Below are 16396 nucleotides of genomic sequence, written 5' to 3'. Positions count from 1 at the left end.
TGACATGATTCTTGTGTTGAGTCATGGGTAAACCTTGTACAAAATCCATGCTAATAACTTGCCATTTATATTGTAGAACCTCATGTGGGTACAAAAGTCCTACCGAATGGACATACTTAGCCTTGACACATTGACATTCCAAACACTGGGCCACATACTATGTCACATCCCATTTGAGTCTCGGCCAAAAGTATAAAGATCTCATATCAGCCATCATCTTGTTGACTTGTGGGTGCCCTGAGAATGGAGTGCTATGCATCTCCTCAAGAACAACTTTCTGCAACCCTTCCTGGTTGGGAACATAAATCTTGTTCTAGTATTTAAGCACATCATCATCATCAAAAGAATAATCATCAAATCGTGAATTAGAGGCATCGAAGTCCAAGACTGACTTAACCCATTCATAATGGGCATCTCTAAGAAGGTACTGAAAGATATACTCTCTCATACAAGTTTGAGATGTAGAGATAGCAGTAATATGTCTCTTGCAACTAAGTGCATTTGCTACCCTATTCTCTTTGTCTTTAATATACTCTATGCTGAAATCATATTCAGTAAGGAATTCAAGCCACCATCTCTCTCTAACATTTAGATTAGGTTGAGTGAAAATGTACCTCGACCCCATTATACAATCTTGAGCTCAAATGTATTCCCAAATAAGTAATGTTGCCACATCTGCAAAACATGTACTATCACAGCCATCTCTAAATCATGAGGAGTATAATTTACCTCATGTGATTTGAGCTTCCTGGACTTGTAGGAAACAACCTTATTGTCTTGCATCAATACACCCCCAAGCCCATCTCCAGAAGCATTTGTGGTGACAACAAAATGTCCATTAGGATCCAGTATGACCAAGATAAGAGTGGTACTAAGATTTTGGTTTAGCAATTGAAAGGCTTTCTCACATGCTTCTGTCCACTCAAATATTTTACCCTTGCACTAAAGAGATGTAATCGATGCTACTATGTTAGAAAATCCCTCAATGAATCTCTTGTAATACCCAACAAGACCCATAAAAATCCTAAATTCACTTGCATTTGTATAGTTGACCATTCAAGGATGACTTTAATCTTTGTAGGATCAACTACTATGCCATTAGATGATAAAATATGCCCCAAGTAGTGGATCTCCTTCTGATAAAATGAGCACTTGGAGAATTTCCCATACAACTTCCTTTCTCTCAAATGATGTAGGACTATGCGTAAGTGCTCTTCATCCTCTTCTAAATTCTTGGAGCATATTAATATATCATCTATATATATTTCGAAGAATTTATCAAGACAATCTTTGAAAACACTCTTCACCAGGTTCACAAAAGCAATAGGTGCATTTGCCAGTCCAAAAATTAAGACTACAAAATCATAATGCCCATACCTTGTTCTAAATGTTTTCTTAGGTATCTCTTCAGCCCAAATCTGATGTTGGTGATATTTAGATCACAAATCAATTTTTGAGAATATGTTTGCTCCCTTCATTTGATCAAAAAGTTCAACAATCCTTGGACGGGGGTATCAATTCTTTATGGTTACCTTGTTTAGCATACGGTAGTCAATGCACAATCTCAAGGTACCATCCTTCTTTTTGACAAAGATTATAGGAGCTCCCCATGGTGATACACTAAGGCAAATGAAACCTTTATCCAAAAGTTCATGTAGCTAAGTATTCAACTCATACATTTCTGTGGAAGTCATATGGTAGGGAACCTTTGATTGAGGTTATGCTCCTGGTACAAGATCTATGGAGAAATCAAACTCCCTTTATGGGGGGTAGTTCAAGTAAATCATCTGGAAACACATCTCTAAATTTTTGCAAAATAGGATGATTCTCTAGTCAAGGTGGGGTCTCTTCCAGACTCTTAACATGGGCAACGTATAATAGACATCCTTTCCTCTTGGCTTTCTACAACTATATTGTTGAAATTTGCCTAAACTCCAAAGGTCATTTGACACCATTTAGTATCACTGAATACCCTATGTCATTGAGCCATTCAATCACCTTATCTTGATAGTTTACTAAAGCTTTATACTCACTTAACCAAATAATGCCTATGATGACATTGTATGAGCCGAAAGGTGCTACATACAAGTTGACCTTTGTTTTAAAGCTAGGGAGTTCCAACTCACTGCAAAATAAACATTGCTCTACCCTACATTCAACCCTATTACCATACTCTGCAATCTAAGGATAAGCCATAAAACTAGCCTTAATACATATTTTAGCTACTATCTTAAGATCTACAAAGCATTCAGTACCACCAGTATCTATAAGAATAGAAATAGGGTAACCAAAAAGTGTGCCAATCATTTGTATAGGAGTGACCCAATCATCTGCATGTCTATGATCAATTGTAGCATGAATGTAGTCCTAGGGAGGAAGGTCCTTCCTATTGGCTCATTGTGGACATTTAGCAGCAAAATGGTTACTACCACATACAAAAAATCATGTCATAAGGCCTCTCCTATCATCACTCCTATTCTACTCACCTCTATTGTTTCCATTTATGTGATTTTGATTCTTGTTACTATTCTAGTATTCCCTGTCCCTGTTCTTGTCAAAATTCTCTTGTCCTTTATCCTTCATGTTTCTAATTTTTTGCTTCTTTCCATTTCCCTTTGGTCTATCATCATGACAACCCTTGTTATCCTAATATAACATATTATCCTAGAACTTCCTTTTATAGTTTTGATTTTTAAGATTTATATGAAAAAGCATCCTTCAGTCGCTATTCCTGGTTAAGGGCATTACGCAGTGTAAAGTCCATGGTCTCAAGCTCCTATATCTCAACCTCACTATAGATCTTTGGTTGCCAACCTATTAAAAATTTCTAAGTTCTAAATAGCTCATCATGTTGATACTAAGGAACATACTTCACCAAATGACAAAATCATTCATGATACTATGTAACATTCATGATACTATGTAACATTTTCCCACCAAGTAGCTGCCTCACCCATTAGTTGAAATGTGGCCCAAACTACTCTTTATTTTCTCGTATAGTTTTGAACTAGAAAATACTTCTCCCTACTAGTAATTCATGCCTTAGCATCTTCCCCAAAAGCTCTACCATGAAACATGGGGGGAGTCACCTTCTTGAGATCTTTTCTCAAGCCAACTGCTATTTGTACCCTGTCAAAATTCATGAGAGTGATCTGATGGTAAGCTTCCACCTTCTCTCTATCTCACATCTTCTAAGAGCCTTATCCAACTACTGATCCTCATGTTTCTTCCTCAATTCCCCTTCCTATTTACATAGGGCATCGGAGCACTAATATTCATCATGCTTCCTTGCCTCTTCTTTAGTGTGCCTACCTCGAGTCTTCTGCTCTAGGTTATCCATCCTTTGGCCTTGTTGTTGTAACAAAGCCCCCTGTTGGGTCAATAGTGCCAATATTTGATCTAACCTCTCATTAGGTTCCTTGGCTTGTGCACCACTGCTGGACCCACTTTTTTTTTAGCTCTTATGGCAAATGTGATGACTCAAACACTTGAAAAACATTAGTGCAAGTTGGCATAGTAGCCCAAGGGCCTAGGTTTAAACCATGCTTTGATACCATATGTAAGAACCATATCCAACTTAAAATATCCACACCACCAAAATTATGGAAAGAGAAAAAAAGAACCAATAATTTCTAATGTGGAAAAGTCAAACTATTTATCCATTAACTATTTAATATAACAAATATTTTATAAGCATAACGTAACATTAAGGTGTTGATCAACAATTTCACATCTTTAGCATATTCAAGAATGTGTAGTGTCACATCATGATTGTGCTAATTAATCACATTAACACATCTCATGCTATGTTGGAGAATTGATTACCATATAAGACCAAGTTGTTGATCAAACATGCATCAATTATAGTGCAATATACTACATCAATTTCTAGGATATACATTGCTCTTACATACAATTACATAGATTAGTTCATCTCAAAGATGAAAATACAATAGAAGCTAAGTTATCCATTTTTGTTGTGTCCTTCAGCATAACCTATCTCCAAAGATGTATGACATCATCCATCTACTATCTAAGATGGGAGTGTGGCCTAGGTTCTTTTATGTCACCAACCATAGAGTGATTACTCCTTTGGAATTCTTTCTGACATAAAGAATTCCCCAACCCTAACATGAGAAGCCTAGCTTCTTAGAACAAGATGGATCGGATGAATCTGATGCAGTCATAAAACATACTACATGCAATTATGTGCCTAGTAACCTAATCATGAAATGTAGCAAGGGATGAAAAATAACACTACACACCTACACATATGTAGTAAAACCAAATAAGCATAGTCACACAAAATATGTGTTACCTAGACCACATAATTATATGTAGTAAACAAGTGGCTTGGCCAAGCACTTACAAGGTCAGATTTAATGGTAGGAGAAATAAGAACATGTATCCATTCTATAGAACTTGTAGATAGAAGAAACTAAACATGAAGTATTCATTCTATCCTTCCCATTATTGCTACATTGCACCCAACCATGAAGGAAAATACACATCTACATGCTGACTTACAACAAGAGATTACAACTAATGTTGATTGTATTGTATTTCTAGATGAGCTAAAAACTTAGTGACACCTTCATTTCTAAACTGAGGATTTTTTTTTATCATAGACTTTTAGTCTAGGTCTTGCAAATGTATAACACTCTTCTGTTCTTTATTTTGTATGGCTCAGTCAAACATTGAAATACTGATATTAAGACTATTGCAACTGATTAGAACATGTAAGATCATTCTTTTCGTATGGTATAGTCAAACACATCAATGTTGAAGAGTGAAAGCAAAAACCTGTGTCACCCTTTTACAAAGGGAAAGGCTAACAAAAGTATAAGTGTTCACCTTCAATGACATAAAACTGGTATTATTATTTAGAATTTGAAAATGAAGTAAACTAATGAAATTTGTAGAAATGGATGAAGTTTAGGATTATAATTTTTAATAGTTATTTGAAATAAGAAATAATATATTTTCCTATTTTTATAGATAACTTTTTAATTGCTGAAAATTTGGGGTCTAGTTCCCACCACAAAATGACATGGAAACAAACTTATTTCCCTTTGATCTCATATTATGTTATAGATAACATATATAGCTAGAACAATCAAAAATAAAAATTGGCTTTAGACTTATATTTTCTCTTTCATAATGATTCAAATTTCAACTTATTTAAATTGATAGTTTTCATCTCCCACCACATTTTTCAAAATAAATGTATTCCAACTAAAAAAAAAGCTATAGATTCTGGTAGAGGACTCTTTCCTCTAGAACACCATCTAATTTTTAAAAAAAAATTATATGATTTAATATTTTTTTCTTTCTCAAAATTGACATCTTCTCGAGTGTTAAAGTAGGTACTTGTAGAATTTTTCAACTACAATATACTATATCTAATTAAAATACTATGAACTCTAGATGAGAATATTCATGAATTTGAGCTCTATAAAATGGTCTTTATATGTTATTAAAAATAATAATAATAAATAGTAAGAGTTATTGAAATATCATCTTTATGAAATAGTTTTATTTCTTTAGTAATTGGATACTAACTAGTATAAAACATGCATTTAATAGACATTTTAAATTGGGAAAGTGTGAGACCATATATAACTTAGCTAGAACAAATTTATCAAGATCATGTGTTTGATTTTTAACAAAATTGATTTTTAGATAGAAATGCTCAAATTTAGTCATTCTGATAAGTCAGCCTGAAAGGTGACACAACTTTGTACTTTTACCCTAAAATGAATACCATTAAGTCTCAAACAGTCAATTACAATTTTATTTAAACACTTGGTTGTAGATAACTAAATGACGGGAAAGAAACCATAGTTCAATTAACATTATGAATGCTAAAATTACACTAGTTCAACCTAACACACTGGCAACAATATGTTATGGAAGTTGGAAATTATTTGGAACATCCTCAGTATTACATTCGAATCACAAATCATTGGGTTATGGTATTTTTCTCACTGCTAGTTATTAGAAATATCAAATATTAATAGTGTTCTACAATCACATGCCACATTTCATCATGGAAGAAGTAAAAATGAATATTTGTTTATAATATCCCAATAGAAGCTAATTTTTTCTACATTAAAAGAAGAGTTATGCTATGGAAGGAAAAACAATTATCTTGGATAGTTTCATTTCTTGTTGCAACACATGTAGTTTCAGTCTTTATCCGGCTAGGTGGAAATACTCTACCTTTCTGCTAGACAGATTAACCAAACAATTACTAAACGAAGAAACAACTCAGTCATACAACTTAGAGATTTAGATAATAACACCAATCAAGATAACTAAATGGCCAGAAGGAGCAGCTCAACATACAACTGAAACATTTGGATAATAACCCCAATCAACATAGAAGAACAATCTAGATTTGATGTGTTCTAGGCAGTTGGAACAAGAAATATATTGAGGCCTTTTCATTGTTAGTATGTAATCAAAAAAAGAAATGGAAAACAGTTTCATTGGCCTTCAAATTCAAGTCAACACTGAGCAATTTATCACATCTACTGCAAACACATTATACATCATTACTTTGGAATTTCGAGCAAAGATTACTTCTTTAGGAAGTAGGGTCCTCTTATTCCTCCACCAACAATGCATGTACCAACATTATAGAGGTGACTCAATTTCAATGCCCAAACAAATTTCATATTTTAGGGAATTTGAATCTAATTTTCTTAAGTTTTCTAAACAATTTTAAGCAGAAAGAGGCATGGTTATAGGAAAGTACGACTCCTATCTCTGTTTTGTGGCATGTACCTTTGAAAAGAGAGAGAGTTGATTACAAAGTGCCACTCGTAGGCTTTGGACATTAGTCATAAAGGTCAATATTTTAGTGAGTTGGATAATAGCCTATTCAAAAATATAGATTCTTCTAGAATACACAAAAAATGCTATCAATTGCAACATTTCAAACATCTCCACGAATGTGCAAACAATGTAATAATGGAGATTAATGGAATTTTTTTTTTTTTCCTAAATTATTTTGCAAGATAGCAGTAGGAATTTAAATTCAAAAGCTTACTTCTACACAACAGGATTGTTTCCTATTTAGAAAGAATCAAAAGAAAAGAACTATTACAAGATGAGATGAGAATCTGAGCAAGATGTCACACTTCACCAAACCCTTGCTATCTCTAGTCTACTGCACATATTCATGCCCCAGCCCCCTTCTTTTTAACAACACCACCAAAAAAAGATAATTGACCTAATTTCCCTGTATGATGGCTTACTCCATTTTTTTTTTGGAAGTTAAAAAGATAAATAAAATGAAAAAATTTAAACAATTTTCATGAGCATATATATATATATATATATAATTCTAAGTTCCTATTAAGAAATCAAAGTGAAATTTTTGTTTATACATGATAATTAAAAGAACAAACTCATCCATTAGTGACCTAATGTAATAGCAATCTATCTATACGTCTTTCATAAAACAAATCAAATGCAATATCTAAATTTCACTTTGAACTTTCAAGGCTAACTTTAGTAAATGTAACAAAAGAAACAAACAACATGTAGTCCTATGTGATATGTGTGTGTGGCAACACGGTCATCTGATGCATCCCCTTCCAAGAGGTTAGCCTGGTCTACCTCAACCACACTCTCGTCGTGACATTTCCTGCATCCACTTAGACATTCACAACCAACAATAAGTCATTACCCACCATAATCCAATATATCATATCTTAATCACATTGATAATAAATCATGACATTTAACAACACATTTTATTTCATTAACATAATCACATTGATATTAAATCATGACATTTAACAACACATTTTATGGCAACATTGTTAGAACATAATGAGTCATTTATTCCATTTTAAAATAAATCATTTAATTTTTGGTGTAATTAACCTTCATTAATCTTAAAACAAGATTAAACCATCTTTGACCAAATTAACATTTTAGCTATTTGCCATATAAGCAAGAAAAGAAAATGATTCAAGAACAAGACATGACATATTTAAATCAATTGTCACTCATCCTTCCAACCCCATTTTTTTTCCTTTGTAGTTCTTTCGATTCTCAACAAATGTGAAAAAAGAGAAATGAATGAAACATAATATAATATGAAAAACATATAGTTACAAAGGAAGCTGAACTGGCTGCTTATAGATAACGTCTTTGTCTACCTAATTAACATTTCGATATTAAATAAAAACTTATAGTATTAAGGATGAGGTTAATGAAACATATGACATGGGATGAAACTTATGACATGGGCGAGGAGACAGTGTTGCATGTAGAGGGAATGGCGCAAGGAGACAAGCTTAATAATTTGAGGTGTAGATCTTATATAATGATTTCAAGAAATCTCAAGTTTCGATTAGTGAAAATTTCATTAAGAATTTATACTTTAAAAAAATATTAGTATCAGATTAAAAATTAGCCAATTTTGATTATTTAATATTTTTAAGTTGAGCCTCACTTCTCAATTTATGATATCTCAGTCATTTTTGTGCGTTGACAAGTTCCACCACAGAGCAATCTCTACTCAGAACAAGTCTTTTCTCAAGCCTACAAGTACATCAACTCACATACATTTAATTTAACAACAAAATAATTCTAACAAAACTATGCCTATAAACATTCATAATTGAAAAATTAAAATTAAAATTTTTCTACTGACAATAAATTTACACAATTTCTATTAAATCTGAAGTTCCAAATCTTTAAACCTAAATTGTAACATCTTACCATGTAATAAATTTTCCTCAACTATGTAATATTTTTCCATAAATTAACAAATTTTCTACTTTAATAACTGTTGATACTTGTACAATTTTGAAAATGTAAAAAGATCAATTCAAATAGCCCAACAAAAATGAATCTCATATTAGTTTTTTTTAAATGCATCAACTACACACAAAGACATATACATCACATAAAGACATAAACATGAAGTATTAGAATTTGAGAAGAATGTCAAATTCAACGATGATTCTTATGTTTTAGGAACCTCAAAATTATATTTGACTGGTATAAATTTATCTATATGTGTGACGAATGCAATTCAAAAAGTTTGATTAATTTATTTATTTTTATTAATAGTCCCTTCCTTATATTAAAAAAATTACAACAAAGTTACATATTCACAAACAAAGGGGCTGAGGGATACATGATCACCCTATGAGTTCATACAACCACTAGCTAGAAATCAGCTATTCATCAAAAAAACTATAGAAAACAATAGAAAACAAAGAAATCCTCAAGCTGCTAGCATAGTGCCAGCCAAGGAAGGAGGATCCTTATCATTAGAGACCCACCCAAAATGGGAGAGTAGATGGCTCATGGGGAGCCCAACCATCACCCACAGTAGCAACATTATCTTTGTCTTTCTCTCCCTCAGGCCTGAGAGGAGAAATGGCTAAATCTAGCAAGGGAAGCACCCACTTGGGGTCCGTGTAAGTAGAGGGCCAACCAATAGTAGGAGCAACAGGAGGAGCTATTGGGAACCACCCTGAACTAGACCTCTAGGGAGGCAAGGTTGAGAGGTGCTGATCACCAGAACCTCCAAAAATGTAGTGCCGACCAAAAGCACCACCACTGGGAGAGTGATGCTATTGAGAGTGAGGCATGCACAAGTAGTGAGAAAAACTACTACGTCCTCAATGGAAACCACGAGGATGGGTACACTCGCTAGAGGCCAAATCTAGCAGAACACAAGCAACCGTATAGGGGGCATTTCCCTAATGAGCCAAAAGCTCCTGTAAGTGCACCATCTCCAGAGCCACTTTATCCATTTGTACTTGAATTTTCAATATGACATTATTATAAATACACGCTTTAGAGTAGATAGATACATTAATGTCAAGTGTGTTGTGAGCATAAATGACTACATTGTGATCTTTCCAAATGGTAAATAAGATCTCCAATCTAAAAGCATGCCATAGCTAGGCATATTTGAAGGGAATCAAGGTATTACCACCCAGAAGAACCATATGCGAAGAAAAAGGTTCTGGGAAGAATGGGAAAAAGAGAACATGGATCCATCACCATTAACATTGAGCCCATCTACAAAACCAAAAAATGTGCAAAAAGGACTCTGATTGACCACAAAAAGGGCAACAGGGGTTAGGAACTCCCAGATGCCATAGCTAGAAGTCCAAAGGCAAGCCCTAGAAAAGAATACACTAGGTGAATTGTGCAATTTTGGGTTCACTAATGGTGTGCCACATAATGGAGAACCTATGGCTCCAAGTGTAATGCAAAGATTGCAAATGCCAGCGTTGGTTGAGAACATCAACCATGGGCAGGCGAGGAACCAGCCATTAGTAACCCAGCCTAGGTTTATAGCTAGTTATTAGAGTGTCTGGATACCACTTCCAATCTTTCCACCAAGGGTGAGACGACTAAATGTCCACTTTGTGTAACAAATGTGAAGGCACCACAAAACTTAGAAGATCAGAAGTCTTTGGATTTGGAAGAGTGAGCTAGAATTGCACCCGCATGTCTTCCTATGACCACAAGCTCATAGTAACTCTAGAGAAAAAATCTTTAGGGGTCCTTATGTTGCATTTAAAAAAATGCAGAGCACTAGCCCTATGCACCTTAGCTAGGGGAACACCTTGTATAGAAAATAAAGGTGACCACTAGAGATTATGTTTGTTCAAGGAAAGCCCATCTTTGAATCCATTGCCAACCTAGTGAAGCTAGGGCTTAACTACTTCCTAGGCTTCCTAAATACTCTCAGCAAAAAAAGTACCCTGAATGTGAATAGGTTCAGGGGTAATCAAAAGGGTTTGAAACCCAATCCCCTTCTAGGCTAGCAAGTGAACCAAAAAGCTTGAAGAAATACAATGCCTTAATAGAATCTTCCAAGATTCATTGTTGGAAAGTGTTTGAATCACTCATTTGGCACATAAAGTAGTACCTTGCTTCTAGGTGGATAGCAAGCCAAGGCCACCAGACTCCTTAGGAAGACAACAAAAATCTCAGGCAACTCTATGAAAGCCCTAGTGAGAAGCGTCTGATGTCCAAAGGAACTCATGAAAAAGGCATTGAAGTTTGAGGTATGAGGCCTTTGACGGAGCCCAACAGGAAGAATAATAAACATGGGTGGCGGCTAGCACTTTGGAAAAAATCTAGAATTTTCCTACAAGTTAGAGAGGTTTGATGATCCAATACTCCATCTTTTTCTCTATTCTAGCAAGAACCACATTCCAAAGCTCAATAGCCGAGGCTTGGAATGTGAAGGGGATACCCAAAAAATGAAAAACTTCCCCATGTTGAACCCATTTCCATTGGTATTGCTCAAGCCAAGAAGGATGAGGAAGGTAAGAATGCTTATAACAAAGGGTTTTGTGCCACTGAATGGTAGATCTTGAAGCAAGATAGAATGTGTCAAGACATTGCAAAGCGGAGGCAACATTCTCTTCATCCTCAATGAGAGCAAGGAAAGATTCATCTGCAAAATGACCATTCACAAGCTGGTCAAGGGAATTTGGAAGGGAAATACCTCAAAAACTTCTTTGGGAGATGGAATTTGTGAGAAAATACCCAAAACGTTTTGCTACCAAGACATATAATGAGGCTACTAGTGGGCCATCTTGGCGAATTGAACAATAAACCCAAAATGCTTGAGACTAACAGCTATTAATGGAGATGCAAGCAGAGGCATCTCCAAAGAGTATTTGGACTAATTGCAAAAAGGTAAGGTCAAACACAAGAGCCTGAAGTATGGCCATAATGAAAGGCCACTCAATCTTGTCATAAGCTTTAGCAAAATAAATTTTGAGAAAGATGGCCTATTGCTTGGAATGACAAGCCCATTCTATCCCTTCCCACACAACAATTATATTATCCAAGATATAGTGGAACTTGATAAAACCTATTTTTTTAGGGCGAATTATTTGAGGAAAAAGATGACAAATTTTGAGTGAGAGATCCTTGGCAATGATCTTATAGGAAACATTCAACAATGTGATGGGTCTCCAATTACAGATGTATTTAGGGTCACCCGCCTTAGGTATCAACTTGATATTCCCTTTGTTGATAAGATTACCCAGAGAATGGGAATTGTATGCCTCAACATAAACCTTATGCAGGTCTAGGCCAATCTCATCCCAAAATGCTTTGTAAAATTCACAAGGGAATCCATCACAACCAAGGGCTTCATCATCTGCCATTGAGAAGATAGCTTCCTTGATGTCCTCCAGAATAAGCTTCTGCTCATAGAACACATATTATTCTGGAGTGAGCTTTTTAGGTGTGATAGCCAAACAAGCCTGCAAGGCTTGGTTCTTGGCTGCTGAGGGACCTTATGCGGTTAAAACTTTTTCATAGTGGTGAACAAAGGCTTGAAGAATATCAAGAAGCTCATGGAGGGTATGTTGACCCTCCCGAATGTGCTTGATCCCCACCACAGAGTGGCCTACCCTCAACACATTAAAAATTTCCTTCGAAGCTTGATCATCAACCTCCAACCAGTGAAGGTAGGCTTTGAGTTGAGCTCCTCGGGCAGTATAATTGTCTGCAACTTGTTTCTCATGCTGAATGTTAGCAAGCCAAACTTGGAGATCCATATCAAACGGATTCATGGCAAGAGCTTCAGTAGCCATAAAGAGATCTTTTATAGTGGCCTCATAGGATCTCTTATGGTACATAGCCAATTTCCTCCCATAAATGCAAAGAAAACTCACAGTATGGGTGCTGGCATCATTCCACCACTGGATCCACCCAAAGGATGAGTGGGTCCTAGGTTCAAGGTTCCAAGTTTGTAAAATATGGGTAGTGGTGGGCAAATGGGAACAATAGAAGTATTAAGGTAAAATTGAGTTTTACAATTATAAGGAAGGGCAGAATGCCAAGTAATGGAGAAGTGGATGGGAAAATGGTCCAAAAGAGTCAGGTTAGGGAGTAGAGTGATAGGTAGCAGACTCATGTCAGAAAAAGAAAAAAAGGGACTGAGCAGAAATCATACCACGATCCAACCTTTTAAGGACCTTGTCAGCTCCCTCTCAAAAGTTGGACCATGTGTATTAGATTACATTAGTCCAACGGCGATGAACATTGGGATAAAAAAGACCTAACTTGTTCCACATGTAGAACCAAGCTTCTCACTCACCAGTCAGAATAACCATGTAGCAAGTGGAAAAGAATCAACTAGCCACCTCTACATGTGTGAGCACTCAATCGCATCATTAGAAGCATAGATATTGATAATGCCAAAAGAATGATTTTGAAAAGAAAACAAAATCCAAACTACTCTCTGCATGGGGTCAGAACCATGAGAAATAATAAAAGGAGAAAGCTGAGGGGAGAGGAGAGTGACTACACCACCTTGAGCAGCTTCATGTTGAGAAGCAAAACTAACACCATCTGGCAATATCACACGTCATGTTGAGTTGAGAAGAAACCCAGAGTCTTTAACCTCTTGCAAATATAGAATATCAATATTGCCAAGCCTTCGCTTGGTATTACAAATAGAATACTTTATAGAGGGGTCTGTTAGCCCCCGCACATTCCATGAGAGAAAATTCATCATAAACCAGCTTTGATATTATCCTCATCCTCAAGAAAAGAAAAACTGTTATGCAAGAAAGCAGAGGGTTCAAATGAAGAGTCACCCAAAGTGATGGCTCTTCGCTTATTGCCTTCAGGGCTATACAAGAAACAAGGAGACAAAGAAGAAATCATAGAAATGGCTTGAGGCACTCGAACCCAGATAGCTCATACCTCTAGCTTAGCTATCCCCTATGATGCATGGTTTGAAATGGGTGGTAGCGACACACCCAGAGGAGCCTCTGGTGCTGAGGGAATAAGGGGAGCCACACTAGAACTTGATCAGCTAGGTTCTTGAGAAACAAGGTTTGGCTTAGTAGAACCCTTGACTTTGTTGACAATTGTTGTCCACTCATCTTTTTAAACAACTGAAGCTGACTTGGGTTCCTACACTGGAGAGTGATTGTGCTCAACAAGATGACAATCCTTAATCTTGTGACTCACAAATTGATAGCAAAAAAAAGTATTTGGGAGATTCAAGTAAAGAACCTTTTGAGAAAAGGTGGTAGCACCAATTTGAATTTTCATAGTCTCTTTAAGTTCCCTAGAAAGGTCAACCTCAACATAGACCCTCCACTGAGGACAAGCATTAAAAAAAAAATTTGGTTCCACGCAAATGACTTTGACCATAGTTTGGGCAATTTCAGTGAGAAAAGACCAGAAAGCGATGGCCAACCCAGGGAACTGTACCCAAACTGGAACCCTGAGTTTGTGGTCATCTAAGATGTAGAAGTCTCGAGAACATCTCTAGAAAATGATCAGAGACGAATGAACTATTCACAATAAATGGCTGAAAATACTCTCAGCCTAGGAGGGGTTATGAAAATGAAACAAGAAAAAACCCTTGGTGAGGTTTTGAATATTCAGCAATTGGCAAGCATATTCAAAAACTCTCAACAATTGGCAAGCATATTCAAAAGTGGAAATATTCAGAACCAAGTCAGGAGAGGAATTACCTCGTGAAATACCTTAGGCACAAATTTTCGTAGGCATGGGGGCCATTATCACATGGAGCAACAACTCTAGCACTAGCAATAACTACTGGGCCAGAGATGGCCAAGGCCATTATAAGCTAAAATAAAATCCTGCACTAAATGTGAAATGATAGACAATAATTCAAAAAGGGCTCAAACGCAGACCGTACAAACCCTAGCAAAGCTCATTGCATAGTTAAAAAATTGTATTGAAAAAAATTATGAAATAGATTTCAAAAATAATTCTAACTAAAAAAAAGGTATTAAAAACACACTTTCATTGAAAATATTTATGGGGCGTTGTAGTTTGTACCAATTCAAGAGCTACTTTTCCTTGAAAAGAAATACATCATCCACTAGAAGGGAAAAGTTAGCAAAAATAGATTTTGAGCATTCTAAAATGAGCAAATCAAAGTTACCTTCTACAATTGAACTAGAGCTACCTTGCACAATAGAAATTTTTTAAGGTTGAGATAAATCTCTCTTTCATCTTGCAAACAATCTATCTCTATAAAAACAAAACACCACACTATGTAAAAAACAATTGAGAAGCTATGAATTTTTACATGCACAAAAATGCAAGTACAAAAAGAATTGAAAAATAATGTCTCTTCTCCTATTATTATTTTTTCTCATCAATTGAATTGGATGCATGTGTGCAAAATGTTGCAACATAGAGATACCACATAAAATACTTAGAGAATGCCACCTGTAGAGGCATACAGAGGTATTCCACTTAATTTATTAATAGTAGAAAGCTACATAACGCAAGAAATCACATGAGACATGAGGAACTATGCACTAGGTTTTTTCCCAACAAATAAAATATTTTTTTATTTCCAAGAAAAAAAAAATTATCCCCTGTTTGTACCTCTAAGAAACACTACAAGATGACTTTTTATATATTATAATTTTGTGTTCAAAAAATAAAAAGACTACCAAAAAATGAATCACAACTAATGAAAGAATAAGAAATAAAATTCATTTACATATATGACATCATTTTTTATTCAAGAATCCTTCCCAAACTATAGATTTTTACAAAATTATTATAGATGATATAGTTATCAAAGAGCCAATTAATGGTCAAATAAAAACTATAGTCTCCTTAATGGCCGAACTACTTAAACACCACACACTAAACTTAATTCCTAGATCAAAAGTGTTAAATAGTCAAAGTTAACTTTCTTTTCCAAGCTTAATTCTTCCCTTAGTGTGTGTTGTTTAAGGGTGGCCCTTAATGGCAAATGCTAATAACTTGGGCTATCCTCCCTTTAAATTCTACAATTGACCAATTTTCAAAAACTTGAAAACATCATAGATTTTTCTAAACATTTTAGTGAATTTGAATTAAAAAAATTGACTTTATTTTATCATTAGTACATTTTAATCTACAAAAAAAAAATTAATAACTATTTAACTAATAAAATCTAATATTTTTTTTTGAAACATCAACTATCATTGAACCTCTTCATAGATATTCATTGATTTAACCTAACTAGTGATCCCTCTCACTTAGGTAAATGAGTTGAGGAGCATAAAGGCATCATAGAGACATTTATCATGAAGACAAGAGATTGATAGTTTTGAGAATCATTTGTTTTGTGTAGTTAACATGGGGCAAAAAGCCATATGAGTCAGAGGAACTTATATTAATAGATGGTTAGAGTAATGGGGTGCTGATATATTGACCTCTCAAGGTTGAACCATACCACATAAGTGGGGTCATTCAACACAATAATAATATTCAATGGGATGAGGGCGGCCAATGGTGGAGTAAAAAATTCATTTGAAAATTTAGTAGAGAGAATAGAGTGTGAGATTAATGAGGGACAACCTAGTTATTTTTTGGGAAAGAATATGTAAAAACTTCGAGC

The sequence above is a fragment of the Cupressus sempervirens genome, chromosome 10 (genome assembly GCF_028749045.1).
Source record: "Cupressus sempervirens isolate cs-2001-9-10 chromosome 10, ASM2874904v1, whole genome shotgun sequence".
Classification (NCBI taxonomy): Eukaryota; Viridiplantae; Streptophyta; class Pinopsida; order Cupressales; family Cupressaceae; genus Cupressus; species Cupressus sempervirens.
This window is presented reverse-complemented; position numbering follows the sequence as displayed.